The following is a 10,308-nucleotide window of genomic DNA, read 5'->3' as shown; positions in this document are numbered from 1 at the left end:
AACGATTTGTAAGCAATCAAGTGAAATTGACCTGCATGTTCAGTCGATGGAGGAGACGATCAAACGACCAGCGGGAGCGCGCATCGTACATCGTTAGAAACAATTACTGCACGATTTGCAAACGATGTTTGAACGATTATCAAACGATTTTATCATTATCGTTCAACTTTATCGTCTAGTGGATGCCCCCTATAACTTTACTGTTAAACTCTCACATTTTCTAAACTCTGACCATATATATCCATCTGATCCTATTTCTGATTTGATATTCATAGTCATAGTTACAGTATGGCAGGAAGCAGCTTGTCCTGGTATGATCTAGATAACATATAACAGTATTTGGAGCATGGGTGTAGCTATAGTGGGTGCAGGGAGTGCATTACTATGGGGCCCAGAGGCTTAGGGTGTCCACCTCTTGGGACTGATGCAGCTGCACCCAGGTCATTGTCTATCATGTTTTCGGAATTGCACACTAACCACTGTGTAGCATAATGCAAACTGGGGATACTGTGTGGCATGTGTACTGGTGGCAGTACAGCATAATCTGAACTGGGGATCCTGTGTGGCATGTGTACTGGTGGCAGTACAGCATAATCTGAACTGGGGATACTGTGTAGCATGTGTACTGGTGGCAGTACAGCATAATCTGAACTGGGGATACTGTGTGGCATGTGTACTGGTGGCAGTACAGCATAATCTGAACTGGGGTACTGTTTGGCATGTGTACTGGTGGCAGTACAATGTGGCATACTGTTAACTTGGGACACTACAATGTCACATTATATAAACTGGGGACACTGTGTGATATAGCATTAACTAGGGCACCACTATAATTCATAAAATGAACTTAGGCTCTACTATGGTACATAAAAGTAACTAGGGCACTACTATGGGGCATAAAAGTAACTAGGGCACTACTATGGGGCATAAAAGTAACTAGGGCACTACTATGGGACATAAAAGTAACTAGGGCACTACTATGGGGCATAAAAGTAACTAGGGCACTACTATGGGGCATAAAAGTAACTAGGGCACTACTATGGGGCATAAAATGAGCAACTTCTAGGGGGTGGCTCTTTAGAAAGGGGAAAGGGCCCCTTCAAGATGTTGCTATGAGGTTCACAAAATTATGGCTATGGCCCTTATTTGGAGTGTATCAAAAAAGGGCCATCACCCAAATAACATTAAGCCAACAGTAGTTGTTGGTCCGAAACAGACCATTGATAAATGGATGTAATATGACTGACATGACAAGGGTAAGGTAGCAAACTGTTTACAATCATCAACCTATATAAATAGGATATCTCTTGCCTGTCTTCGCTTGTGTTCCTTTGTTGTCCCTCACTCCCTGCTCTCCACATCCATGCTGCCTTCATTATGGCCACTCTTCCTCATTACACATGCACTTCTCCATACTCATGTCACCACAAAAGCTAGGGATTATCCATGCTTTTTAAGTAAGTAGACATTTCTGTTAATATGGAAAACAGTAATGCTAAATCTTTCAAAAATGCGCTGCGATCATGCATAATAGTAGTGGTGGTCGCAATTTGACTTATTTATAATAAACAATAATAGATATGCTGTCTATAGAAGAAACAGCTTTAAAAATAATATTTCTTCCCTAAAGTTGTAGTCAAGTGAATTGTGTTTAATTGCATTTCAACTATACACACATGCACCATAGCATGCATCCACAACTAAAATATAAATAAAATACAGGTAATACTGTACGTTGGCACAAAGCTCTAAAATACATATAACCATGGAGAGACCGTTACTGAGCACCCCTTAATTACATCCTATGGCCCGAATTCAATTTGGAGCAAAAAGTCAGAGCCCAGACTTTTCTCTGTCATCTGAGGTTTTGCCGTCGAAAAGTTATCGTGCACGTCCCCGCCTATCCCCGTATTCAATTCCAAATCGGCGAAAACGGGACCCGACGAAAACGAAATTGTCAAAGTCCTGTCATTTTTGGGGAAATCAGCCTGACACCCCCGAAAAGATGCTCTGACATGGTGGTTTACTATGGGGACCCTAGAATAGCCCTGCTAAAGGTATGTGGGGTCTTTGAATGGTCTGAATAGGTGCTATTTAGTGTCTTTGGGTCAGTGGTGAAGAATAGCATTTAGACACTTTTTGGGGGGGAAAATAAGCAGTCCCATCAAATTTGGGGTACATGAAAATGGGTGCAAACATATTTTAAAATTGCTAAAGTCAAGCATTAAAATGCACCAAAAACGCACCTTAAGCAAACATCTGCAATGCAAAAAAACACCTCCCCATACTTGCAGACCCCCCAAAGGCTGTTTTGCTAGTTTTTGAATTTGTACCCCCACTTTGAACTTTTTCACCCACATTTTCAAGGTGCAAAATTAGCCCAAGCTCCAGTGAGGGTGTAAGAATTATCTCCCTGAATGCGTGCAATGCCGCACACCCACGGGAAGCTTTGCCAAACCTCCGACAACAACGAGAGAAAATGTAAAAAAAGTGGGTGGCGCTTAGCACGTACAACAAGGAGTAATAATGTATACTTTTATTAAGGAAGTTAATACCATTAATAAATATCAATATGTAACAAACATGTAAAACTCCCAGGAGTGGGAAATGGACTGTGACATATAGTTACATAAAATCACACTTTGCGGTGTGTAACATACTGAAACATAAAAATGAAAATGAGAATAAGACATAAAAAATGTATAAATAATGATAAAATAGAAATAAAAATAAAAAATGCAAAGAAACAACAAAATAAAAACACAAAACAACCAATGAAAATCCTCAATGATATAGCCACATAAAAGTGCGGCTAACACAGTCACAAAGGGCCAGATATATATGGTGACTGGCCGCTTGTTGGTACAGATGTCAATATTAAAAGTGTGGCAAACGGTGATGGCGGTGGTAAATAGCCCAAAGTAGTAGATAATTCTAATGTCCCACAATAATCTGGTACAGCTTTCACTTGTCACTGGAATGAGCTGATATAGAATGGGATATGATATTAATCCAGGGTACTCACTGTCCTCTTGTATGTAGCACCGCTCCAGCGGTTAACACGTACAGAGAGCTCCGACAGTATAATACTGTCTCCCGGCACAAAGACAAGCCGTCTCCCTCCAGGGATCCTCCAAGCACAGCCCTCTAAGTGTCCTGATCCCACAGAGCCATGCGGGTCACGTGGGGTGCCAGCTGATGTAAGTAAATGAAGCGGGGGAGCGTGATTGTAAATCCAAGGAAGTGAGTAACACTTGCAGACGGGCTAATATCTCCGTGCCCACCGTATCCTCGGCCAGTAAGCCAGTAAACAAAATCCTGTTTCCTCAACTCATTTCACCGCACTCCGGTGGCTTTTTCAAGAGGCAAGAAGTGTTTGTCAGTGGACCAGGTCAGGACTAAATAGGTTGAGCAATTAGCGCAAATTGTTACAGATGGTGGCAATTAGAGCTAGAAAACAAACCCACATGGGTTACACAGGTGTAACACTCAGAATGATAAAAAATAAATAAATAAATGATTAAATAAATAAATAAAAAAAATATATAAAAATATAAATAAAGACATGAAAAACTGATGGCTAAATCATATGAGTACGTATAATTAATACCACTATCTACATGAACATACATATATAACATTAAGGAAATTACAAAAAAGTAGATATACACTCATTTAAACAATGACTTGACATGCTAGATATCTGGGTTAGGCAAGTAAAAGTGGGAACCTTATATAAAAATGGAAGCCATATATAAACAAATCCAGGTAAAATAGTGAACCTTAATCCTTCCCTGATTCATAGGGATCAGATAAAAACAGGATTGAGCTGGACGAGAAGAAAGATACACAATTCAATTCCTAGAAAGTGCACTACTACTAGAGAATCATATCACACAGCTCTAAGAGATATGTGAGGAAACCTAGTGAAAGAATGTAAGGGACAGAGAGGACTGAGACCAGTGAAGTATAGCTGACCTCTAAACATTAAAAGCATAACAAAACTAGTATGCAGAGAAAAGGAGGAGGGTTTGTATTAGATCAAATATTATACAGGGCGCTTCATCGCACAAAAGCTAACAATCACACTCAAACCAACAGGTTTATAGTCAGAAATACCACTTAGATTATATCAAATAAATTCTAAATCAATCGTTTCATTAAGTCCCTGTGGTTTCAGAGATTGCATCTTCAAAATCCATGCAGCTTCCTGGCAGCATAGTGTTCTGTATATGTCGGCATAGCGTTCTGTATCTGTAAACCCCCTAGCAGTAATGGGGATGTGTTCTAATCCTATTAGAACAGACCTGAGGGATCCCCCTCATGAACTCATCACCATATATATCTGGCCCTTTGTGACTGTGTTAGCCGCACTTTTATGTGACTATGTCATTGAGGATTTTCATTGGTTGTTTTGTGTTTTTATTTTGTTGTTTCTTTGCATTTTTTATTTTTATTTCTATTTTTATTTTATCATTATTGATATATTTGTTATGTCTTATTTTCATTTTTCATTTTTATGTTTTAGTATGTTACACACCGCAAAGTGTGATTTTATGTAACTATATTTCTCCTTCATCCACTAGGGGATACTGGAGTCTCAATACAATGGGGTATAGGAGTGGGTTAACTGGGAGCTGGCACCTTTAAAAAAAAACTAACAGTAGCTAGCTCCTCCCCCTCTATACCCCCACAAGGTCAGTCTAAAAAAGTGTGCCCTGGGAGCTGGACGTTTGTCTCCCGTTTAGGGCTTATTTTAAGGAAAGAAATGACCTCCAATCAGCAGGAGGATGGACAGGCAGCCCACTGCCCCTGCCTGTCTACACCAATGGATGCTGCTGGGGGAGACCTCACCGCTGCTGCACAAAAGTTTGCGCTGAGGTCTCCTGCTACAGAGACCTCAGTCTCTGGGAAACCCAGATACGCGCTGTTTGCAGTGCTCGTTGCGGGTTCCCACAGCACTTGCCCGCCACCGGCAGCATAGCCAGGGTCAAGGTTAGTGTCACCTGGCTCCCTGGTTAGCAGAGGAGCCAGGACATTATAATAGGTGGGCATTTCAGTTGCCGCTCGCACGGAAGGTGCCATAGTGGGGGGGCGGAGCTTACGTTTTTTCTTCTTCTTCTGCCTCCTATCAGCCTCAGCACTTCTAAAGAACGCTGAGGGGCCATTTTGGAGCACTACTAAGTGGAGGAGCAGGCTGTTTCTGGAGTCAGGCTAGTACTCTTGCTATCATTGTTACAGCGTTATTCAACAAGCGCTGTACAGTGCATTGCTTATCCCCCTCTGTGCCCCTTTTCAGTCAGTCATAGGTGTGATTGTAATTACTACTGTCGTTTTTCTATCTCTGTGTGTGTGTGTGTGTGTGTGTGTGGTAACAGTACACTTCAGGATGTCTACCAAGGGGTCAAAAGCAGCCAAAAAGTCCTTTTCCTGCAAGACTTGTGGGGAAAAATTCACACAGAGACAGCCTAATGCTTCCTTACTGTGTGATAATTGCATGTCTCAGCCTCAGGACTCTGTTAATGTGAGCCAGCCTATGTGATCGGATCAATTAGCATCATTTATATCTAACCTGTCATCTGAATTGGAAGCAGCTCGCAGAGACAGGGAGAAGCTAAATCAGACAGCAGCTGAACCAGATTGGGCTCAATCTCTAGCAAGATCGGTAGAGGGTCTTACAAAAGCAATGTCTCAGGCACCCTCTGCATCTACTCAGGTCCTTAGTAAAAGCTTGATTCATAATCCCCTACATTGGGATGAATTAGAGGAAGAGGATGTTCAGGACCAAGAGGAGGGTGAAGTGCAGGAGGAGGAGGTTCAGATTACTGAGGAATTTGAACCTGCATCACACGGTGTAGAGCCCTTTATTACAGCAGTACGCCAGGTGTTACATGTGGAGGATGTAGAGGTAACTGCAAAACCGTCTTATTTTTGGTAAAAGGGTTAAGCAGTCCGTTACCTTTCCAGCATCGGAGGAGCTGGATGATATTCTCTCTATTGCATGGAAACACCCAGATAAGAGATTTCAAATGAACAAGAATTATCTCTCTTATTACCCCTTTCCACAGGACAGTAGGAGATTGTGTGAAACTCCTCCTGCGGTAGACCCATCAGTAGCCCGTCTTTCTAAAAAGACAGTACTTCCAGTGCCGGGTGCTGTTGCTTTAAAAGAGACCTCGGACAGGAAGCTGGAACAGACATTAAAATCCCTTTACACTGTAGCAGGGGTTTTGATGCGTCCAGCTCAAGTCTGCTGTTGGGTGAACAAAGCCATTGACAATTGAGCTTTGCAGCTAGCGGAAGGGATTAGGTCCGATGCACAACCCGATGACCTCATTCAGTTAGCTGATCAGATTGCAGAATCAGCTGCATTCCTGGGGGAAGCGTCTAAGGACATTTGCAGTCTATCCGCCAGATCTTCAGCATTGGCTGTGTCAGCTAGAAGGGCTCTGTGGTTGCGTCAGTGGCAAGCAGACGCAGAGTCTAAGAGAGCGGTCGAGGCCCTCCCTTTTACGGGGGATGTTCTTTTCAGCTCGGAATTAGATAAGTGGATCTCACAAGCTACAGGTGGAAAGTCCACTTATTTATCATCTGCTACCCCTCCTCCTACCAAAAGACCCTCGGCAGGTCCGTCCTTTCGGTCCTTTTGTGCCCCGGGGAGATTTAGAGGGCATGCCAGAGGAAGCCCGGCTTTCTCCTGGGGTACCAGAGGCCGGGGTAGAGCATTGTCATCAGCTGCCTCCAGCTCACTGCAGGATAAAGCAGCTGCAAAGCCTATCGCATGACGTTCTCCCTTCTCATTTGGGGGACCCCAGAGTAGGGGCTCGGCCCCTACGTTTCAAGGACATTTGGAACCAGTCTTGTCAGGACGCCTGGGTTCGGGATGTCATTGTTCAGGGACTAAAGCTGGATTTCAGGATACAGCCTCCCTCTCGTTTTTTCAAGACCGGTTTACTTCAGGTTGCAGAAAAACAAGTAGCTATCCAGGAGGCAATACAAAAACTGTTATTGTCTCAGGTAACAGTGAAGGTTCCATCCCACCAGAAATGTCAAGGGTTTTATTCCAGTTTGTTCGTAGTGCCCTAGCCGGACGACTCCATGAGGCCCATTCTCAATCTCAAGGAATTAAACCCTTATCTGCGAGTCTTCACGGATTGGAGAGATTCCATTTTGAATCTGGTTGCGAGTCTCGAGAAAGACGAGTTTTTAGTGTCCCTCGACATAAAGGATGCTTCTCTCCAAATGCCGATATGGCCCCCTCATCAGGTTTTTCTTCGTTTTGCAATACTACTCACATTTTAAATTTCAGGCCCTGCCTTTCGGTCTTTCGTCAGCACCAAGGGTGTTTACAAAGATTATGGCAGAAGTGATGGCCCTGCTGCATCGTCAGGGTATTGTCATTGTTCCATATTTGGACGATCTCTTGATAAAGGTCTCGTTACGGGATCGCCTGTTAAAGGCGCAGAGTGATCTCTTACAACACGGATGGATCCTAAATTTCAAGAATCCTCCCTGATCCCCACACAACGCCTGCTATTTCTGGGAATGATACTAGACACAAAGGAACAAAAAGTATTTTTGCCCCAGAACAAGGTTGCCCCCATTCAGCACCTGGTGCGCATGGTTTTACAGCATCGCTGGGTGTCTGTACATCTCTGTATCCGTCTTCTCGGGAAGATGGTAGCAGCTTTCATGGCGATACAATACGCAAGATTTCACGCCCGAACCTTTCAGTTAGATCTTCTTTCCCAGTGGTCAGGGTCCCACCTGTTTCTACATCAGAGGTCCTTTTGGCGCCTCAAACACGAACATCCCTCATATGGTGGCTGAATTCTTCTCACCTGTTGGCAGGAAGAAGATTTGCAATGTGGGATTGGATGCTCCTCACCACGGACGCAAGCCTGAGAGGGTGGGGAGCAGTGACCCTGGGAAAGCATTTTCAGGGGCACTGGACTCAACGGAAAGCAAGACTATCAATAAATGTGCTGGAGTTGAGAGCAGTGTTTTATGCCTTCAGATGGCGCAGCCCATATTGAGGGGTCAGGCGATCCGAGTTCAGTCAGACAATGCCACGGCATTGGCATATATAAACAAACAAGGCGGCACAAAAAGCAGAGCCGCTATGAGGGAGGTAAGCAGGATTTTGATATGAGCAGAGGAATTCGCAATAGCAATTTCTGCAATATTCATACCGGGAGTAGAGAACTGGGAGGCCGACTACCTCAGTCGGCAGAACATCCATCCGGGGGAATGGTCCCTAAATCCTCAGGTATTCCATCAACTGACTCTGAGGTGGGGCTGTCCGCAAGCCGATCTCATGGCGTCAAGAGTAAATCACCAGTTACCAGTCTTCTACTCCAGGACAAAGGATCCTCAAGCTGCGGCGGTGGACGCACTGACAGCTCCGTGGCCTTTCCATTACATCTACGTCTTCCCTCCATTTCCTCTCATTCCACGCTTGCTCCAGGGAATCAAGCAAGAAAGAGTCAAGGTACTACTGGTAACACCAGATTGGCCCAGGCGAGCATGGTACTCGCAAATCCAAAATCTGTTAATAGATGAACCATGGCCCTTCAGGAGGATCTTCTTCTGCAGGGGCCGTTCGTTTATCAGAACTTAAGGCGGCTTCGTTTGATGGCTTGGCTACTGAAAGGGCCGTCCTCAGAAGCAAGGGGATCCCGTCCAGCGTGATTCCCACTATGATGCGGGCCAGGAAGGATGTCACCTCTCAGCATTACTATCGCATATGGAAGGCTTATGTTGTTTGGTGCGAGAGACGTAATTACCTTCCAGCAGTTTTTAGGACATCACGTCTCCTCCTTTTACTTCAGGCCGGTCTCACAGCGGGCCTTCGTCTAGGTTCCTTAAAGGTACAAATATCTGCATTGTCAATTTTCTTTCAGAGAAAATTGGCCTTACTTCCAGATGTTCAGACCTTTTTACAAGGAGTCATCAGAATTCAACCTCCTTTCGTACCGCCCACTGCACCTTGGGATTTGGATTTAGTTTTAACGTTCCTTCAGTCTGAAACCTTTGAGCCTTTTCACAGGGTAGAGATGAAGTATTTAACCTGGAAGGTGGTTCTGCTGTTGGCGCTCGCCTCAGCAAGGCGAGTGTCGGAACTCAGTGCCTTATCCTGTCGTCCCCCCTTCATCATTTTTAATGAGGATAGGGCGGAGTTGCGCACTCAGAATCTTTTCTTCCCAAGGTCCCAAGGTAGTGACTGCTTTTCATATAAATCAGCCGATAGTGGTCCTGGTTTTCAAAGACAATTCTCCAAATTCTAAATTATTGGATGTAGTCAGGGCTCTTAAGATTTATGTGGACCGGACGGCTTCCCTCCGTAAATCTGACGCTTTATTTATTAGGTTTGATTTGTCCCGTCCAGGTTGGCCGGCGTCCAAACAAACCATTTCAAGATGGATTTGCCTGGCTATCAGACAGGCTTACGTGGTGGCTTCCAGACAACCACCTAGTACCATTACCGCACATTCAACACGCTCGGTAGGTCCTTCATGGGCGGCTGCTTGGGGGGTTTCATTAAGCCAACTTTGCAGAGCAGCTACTTGGTCGGGAAAGCATACTTTCCTTAAGTTTTATCGATTTGATACTTTTGCGGCCTCCGCTTCTGAGTTTGGCCGTGCAGTATTGCAGGGTTCTCAGCGCTCTCCCACCCGGGATGTAAGCTCTGGGACGTCCCCATTGTATTAAGACTCCAGTGTCCCCCAGTGGATGAAGGAGAAAATAGGATTTTGGTACTTACCGATAAATCCCTTTCTCCGATTCCACAGGGGACACTGGACGCCCCTCCCAGCGCTGTTCTTTTCTGCATTGTTACTGTCCCTACAGATACTACAGTTGTTGCATTAGGTCGTTTGATTGGCCTGTTACCTTTTTTCTTTCTGTGTATGATGTGTTATTACATAGATGTAGTTATCGTAGCTTTTCTGTCTCCTTCTCCTTACTTCCTGCTCTCCTCAGGCACAGTTATTTTTAGACTGACCTGGGGGGGTATAGAGGGGGAGGAGCTAGCTACTGTTAGTTTTTTTTTAAGGTGCTAGCTCCCGGTTAACCCACTCCTATACGCCATTGTATTGAGACTCCAGTGTCCCCTGTGGAATCAGGGATTTATCGGTAAGTACCAAAATCCTATCGTCACAGTCCATTTCCCACTCCCGGGAGTTTTACATGTTTGTTATATATTGTTATTTATTAATGGTGTTAACTTCCTTAATAAAAGTATTAAGGATACTGCCTTTGAACCTCTATATACCCCTGCCTATACCTTCTAATATCCTGCCTATAAAC

General features: G+C 44.3%; 1 pseudogene; it reads left to right on the top strand.

Annotated features, from left to right (window-relative positions):
• Positions 1–7,677: 7,677 nt before the first annotated feature.
• Positions 7,678–10,308, top strand: part of LOC148477649 (uncharacterized) — a 51,149-nt pseudogene continuing 48,518 nt past the window's right edge.

Source organism: Taudactylus pleione, unplaced genomic scaffold, assembly GCF_031769625.1.
Source record: "Taudactylus pleione unplaced genomic scaffold, aTauple2 ptg000703l, whole genome shotgun sequence".
NCBI lineage: Eukaryota > Metazoa > Chordata > Amphibia > Anura > Myobatrachidae > Taudactylus > Taudactylus pleione.
The sequence above is the reverse complement of the archived record's forward strand: the minus strand, read 5'-3'. Positions and strand labels throughout refer to the sequence as shown.